General features: G+C 40.5%; 1 pseudogene; it reads left to right on the top strand.

Moving 5' to 3' along the window:
• The window catches only part of LOC122147552, a 60,205-nt pseudogene extending 55,921 nt beyond the window's left edge, over positions 1-4,284 (top strand).
• Positions 4,285-5,995: the final 1,711 nt, after the last annotated feature.

The raw sequence follows: 5,995 nt of genomic DNA, 5'->3' as shown, positions 1-5,995 counted from the left end.
GATTCATTTAAATTTAATTTAATTTAATGATTAGGTTTAAAAATTTTTTTTAATGTTCTGTTTATCTACAGTAGGACGGGATTTAACGATGTAGGCTGATGTGCTTCTTTTCCGTATTACCAATCTTTATTGTTAACCATATTGATGAGAAATGTGACTTTATATGTAAAATCCATAGGCTAATTTAATTCAGTTTTGTTCTGCAATGTTGTAATGTTTTTTTTCTACCACACACACATACATTACACGTACACCATGAACGCTCTTTTCAAAACAGAAGCTTGTAACACACATGATATCTGCCACATAATGACTACTACAAATTACAAATTATATATAATTTTATTTCATATAAAAGGGAAAATTAAAAGTGAGTTAATAATCCAAGCAGCTCTAATGGCGCGGTGTTGCCATTTAAAACATGTTAATTACAAAAACAAAACGTTCGTTGTAGTAGTGTCTCTGGGAAAAAATTCACAGTGATTGATCAGCCTTATTTATACAGTATTGTAGACGTTATTATTACCTAGGCGACAAGCAAAATTTGCTGAAAATATAGGCTACAGTAAGAGCGCCTGCATGGCTGTCCATCAGATGCCTGTCAAAGTTGAGTTCGTGTACTATAGCAACAGTAAAAACTTTCATGTCGTTATAACGAGAAAACAAACTTTCGTTATGGTCGAGATAACGATAATATTAAGTCGTTATAACGAGAAAACGAACTTCGTTATGTCGAGATAACGAGAAAATTAAGTCGTTATAACGAGAAAACAAAATAGGAAAAAAATTATAATGGATGGCCGCTTAGAACTTCCGTATGCAAGTTTTGGTAAAAAGAAAAAAAAAAAGTTTTCTGTACATTTAAATAAAGTGTAGTGAAAAAACTTTACTATTTAAATTAATATTGATATAAATATTTATTTACTGAATTTTATCTCCTGATTCCTTCATTTTATACTGTTGAAGCAATACAACAGATGGTTTCCTTAAAAAAAAATACTTTTTTCAAATGAAATTGTAGTGTGAAAAGAACATTTAATAAATTAATGATTATAATCCTATAGTATTAATTATTACTTTACAACTGTATTACATTATATTAATTATATTTATATAATTAGATTAGATATTTATGGGTATTTTGTTTAATTTGTGTTATGCCTTTATATAGGACAATACTGTTAAGAATGGGAGGGGGAGAACATGTCAAGGCTATGGATCCAATATTCTGTATGTATTGAAATATATATTACAAAGCTTCTATCCATTATTCTTAATGTCCATGTTGTAAATATTGCTAATATAAGTGGACGTGCAGTGGAGAAGCTGAGCCCAGTTGCTGTGGGCAAGCTTGGAGCCTCATCCAGCTCAGCTTACCGTCCAAATGAAAGCGTCTCAACAGTCCAGATCCAAGAGCTTCTGTCATTGCCGTCCAATAATGGAATGACCTCCCAAACACAGTCAGAACCAGACGAGTGCCTGCCAACACACCTATTCACAAAACCTGAGCTCAGCCGTTAATACTGCTCTACTTCTGACTGACTGTGTGTCCAAAACGGATCCCAGCGGCCTCTCTCCTGTCTCATTCACTTCACACACAGATACCGCAAGTGCAACCAGCAACCGAAGGATTTGTCCTTGTTCAGGGACACATCACAATACAGTAGAACTGTCTGTCTCAATTTCTGTTCAAAGAACTGTTGAGCTTTCAAGAAATTATCCTTTCCTGTCTCTGGGACATACCTGCAGCATAGAGGGATTAGTCCAAACATGGGTTTTTAATTGGCGGATTCTAAAACTATTATTGGGGCCTTGCAAAAAGTTAAAATTTATGTGACTTTCAAAGTAACATGAGTAATTTATAACAAGGGAACAAGAAAGAGGAACTAGACAAAAACTACAAACTTAAAGTCCACAAAACAAGCACAGACAGGACATGACAGGAATATTGGAACATTGAAAAAAAGTTTAAAAAGTCAAAATAATGACATTAATATTTAAAATGTTTAATTGTCATATAATAAGTATTACATACATTACATATTGTTACATAATAATGTGATTATTATGACATTTTTCATTACTTATTTTTCACTCTCTTTTTTTACAAGTTTTTTTTTGTCCATTTATGATTTCATTATTTAAACTTTTTCTCATAATTATAATTTAGTATTAATTGTGACTTTCTATTATGACTTTTTTAAGTCAATCTCATAATTTCAATTTATCTCAGAATTCTGAGTTAGTATGTCATAATTTCAACTGTCATTACTGGCATTTTATCACACCATTTTTGTTTTTTGCCATGAGTTCAAACTTGTCATAATTACTGACTGTTTAATCTCATAATTCAGATTTTTTTATATATACTTGTTTACTTTTTATCTCATAATCATGACTTTGTATTTCAAAATTTTAACCGTGTATGACTTTTCATCCCATAATTTCAACTTTTATGTCATAATTATGTCACTTTATCTCATAATTTCAAATTTTATGATTTAGGAATTATGGCTTATTGCAGGAGGATAACTATTATTGTCAACAGCATTCTTCCACACAATAATAAACAAACAAACTATTTCATTCAATAAAATTACAATCCCTTGGCAATTAATTTTAATTGACATTTATTAACCTGACGAAGTCACTCAAACAAAGGGAAGTGCGTGGTTAGTTATTGGTGAGTTTAGAATGATAGTCAGTAAAGGAGAGTGACAGCAGCAGACGTGGAGGGTGGACGTTACCTCGCTGGTTTTAGGAGGTGAGTCTGGCCAGCTGGCACCAGCATCTCACGATGGAAGTGTTTGGATTTAGAGGAACACAGAGAGACCCCGGCAGACACACCACAAGGGTCCGGGACCCTCTCAGCATGCCTCGCGGCTGCCCGACGGACCCCGTCGTCGGCTCTGGCAGATGGACGCGGGCCGACCCCCCGGAAGCCAGAAAGGAGGAGAGGCTTGACACAACAGGAAGGAGAATGGCAGCAGCCGCAGATGCCAAAGGAAGCTGAACTGCAGCAGGTGTGTGATCAACCTCACGCTTCGATTCATACCGGCCTGCTTTCTGATACCGGACAGAACACCAGTCACAGCTCTCAGACCCCACCGGACGCTGGGTCAGCGCACTATTATATGAGTGTTTATTATACTGCAGCCACGAGAGGAGTAATTTGTCACGCTTCGAATCCTCAGTATGTCATTGCATTACATCAAGGAAATCAAAGTAAGTGTCATTTATTTTAAAGTCAACCTGAATCCAAGACAGAACTTGAATGCATTTATCAGGAATTGACTGGAGGGTAAAAGCAGATGGTTGAAAAATAAGAGGGCTTAGTGATGAAATGGAAAGTAATGCAACAACAGGTATAAAGTGTGTAAAATGCTACTCAGGCTCATTTGAAATACGTGCCTCTACCTTTCTCCAAAATTAAATCCAGTTGAAATGAACACTAGAGGCAGTAAAACTGCAGTGACATTTGCTCCTTTTCACATGAAGTATGATTTACAGGGTCAGTTTTCATTAAAAAAGCTAAATTCTTTGCACTTTAAAACAATTTTAACATGCTGTGAGATTTGAAAACTGATACTACTAAACATTAGCGTCACATATACAGATTCACTTGTACTTCACACGATATGTTTGTAAACTTGTAAGTAAAAAGAAAAATGGTTAAAATGATTAACGGCATTTAAGGCAGTGGCCTATCTCAGACCTGTACGTCATCGCACACTGATGCAGTTGCCTATTATAATGCAGCGATATATCCCCCCAATCGCTGCTGGAAGGAATGCAGGAGATGTAGAGAAGCATTAAACAGTCTTTTAATGTACACACACAGGAGAAAATCCACAACAGGAATGAGGAATGACACAGGAACATAACTTGGAGACCCGACAAAAAAAACATGAGGCAGACTACACATTAAATACTAGACTTGACGAGGGATATACAGGTGCGGGGAATCAAATAATAATCAAAATAAAAACAAGGACAGGAAAATGACCAAATAAGTACAAAAGGAATAGAAATGGGCGTAACGTGACACAGACAGTCCAGAATCCTAACAATTACTCCCCCTCCCAGAAGGCGTGTGGTCGCACCGTAGAAACTACATGGGGAGAGGCGGGTGGGAACTTGGGAGTTCATGGGGTTGACAAAGGAGGGAGGAGCCAGGGAGGAGATAGGAGGGACTTGGAGCAGGCAGTGCCAGATGGGTCGCAGGCCACAGCCATAATGTCGACCAATGTTGGAGCCGATGGAGGGAGGAGCCATGGTGGATGAAGGGCTGATGACTCCAGGGGGCTGAGCAACGGTGACGTAGAAGCCCTAGGCAGGGATGGAAAGCTGATGAGCCAGGGCAACATGGAGGACCCCGGGGACCAAGGCGGAGCAGATGGCGCTGGCGACAGAGGACTGAGGAGGAGCCGAAGGGATGGAGGAGCCTGACGGAGCTGAAGGGGCGAAGGGACAAGGTGCAGCCTGAGGAGTCCCGAGGTACAGGATGGTCGATGACAGACCAAGGCGGAGCCAGAGGGACGAGGGAGCCCGGTGGAACCAGTGGACAGAAGGGCCATGACGGAGAGAAGGGAGCTAGGAGCAATGGTGGAGCCGCTGGTCGCGAAGTCTGGGTCTCAGAGGCTGGAGGCGGAGACCAGGGATTCTGCAGCCGTTGTGCCAGCTGTGGATGCGGAGGATGGCGGAGCTCGCGTAGTTCACATCGTATTGAATGTTGGGCAAAGGGCGAGCAGAGGGACTGCCAGATGACAGCTGTGGAGGCAGGAAAGGGTGGGTGGGTGTGGATCTTCGGGCTTAACTTGGGACCAGGAGCCCCCTCTCAGGGCTGGACAAGGGAACAGGAACTTTCTCTGGGCTAGACATAGGAACAGGAACTTTCTCTGGGCTAAACTCATGAACAGGAACCCTCTCTCCTTCAGCCCATGATCCAACGGTCATTGTAGCCAGCTCTCGCACCTGGTCTTACGATCCGTGAGGCTCTGGCTCCATGGCGATCCTAAGCTCTGTTGCTCTTCGCACCTGGTCGGACGATCCGTGAGGCTCTGGCTCCATGGCGACAGCGGTGGGCTCAGGCTCACGCTCCGTGCAAGCGGGGAGATGGTGGGCTGGGCAGTGGGTCTGGGCGTGTTTCGGATCGGGGATAAACGCTCTCCAGACACTGGATAATTGCTTCCCTCCAGCATTGTCCGGTGGTGTCTGGGAGGTCGAAGGGTCGGTAGTAGTTTGCCCCAGACCAGAACAGTGAGTTCAGCGCAGTGCCGTTGGACGCCATTAAAATGGCGAGCTGGCTGAACTCAACCGCATACTCCAAGAGGGAGAGGTCTTTGTGGGCTAGGGCGGTGAACCTGATGGCGAGGGAATCCATGGGAAGCAACGGGGAAAACAAAACAAAACACTGGGGAAAAACGCGGAAACGAAACATGGGTAAAACACGACACAGACAGTCCAGTCCAAATTCGCCGTTTGAATTTGAATCGATGACCGAATGACTCACTCATTAATACAGTGACTTGGAATTTAGTTTCAAATTTAGACCATTAATGCCAATTTAAATGTCCATTAATGTCATAACAGTATTATATAAACTGTAATTGCAGTATAAACTGTATAAATTCCACTTCAAATGCAGCTTCTGAAAAAAAAGTTACGCCACATTGTAGCCTTAAATGGTTTGTGTAACAAATTATATGTTGAATCAAAATATTCTTAAAGCTACTTTTTTGCCATGTCTATTCAACACTGTTCTCACTTAACACAATAATGACTTTAAATCATCTTTTTTTGGAAAAAATGCGCAATTAATTTGTGATTAATTAACTGGCACATAATGTAATTAATTAGATTTAAAAAAAAAAATTATTGCTTGACAGCCTTATTTTTTTGCATGAAGTATGTTTCTGGCCCATATACTGTGTAGCTTCACTGTTTATCAGGTTCTCATCTGATATGACTTGCAGATGATGGCGCTCTGATCTCT

The sequence above is a fragment of the Cyprinus carpio genome, chromosome A14 (genome assembly GCF_018340385.1).
Source record: "Cyprinus carpio isolate SPL01 chromosome A14, ASM1834038v1, whole genome shotgun sequence".
NCBI lineage: Eukaryota > Metazoa > Chordata > Actinopteri > Cypriniformes > Cyprinidae > Cyprinus > Cyprinus carpio.
The sequence above is the reverse complement of the archived record's forward strand: the minus strand, read 5'-3'. Positions and strand labels throughout refer to the sequence as shown.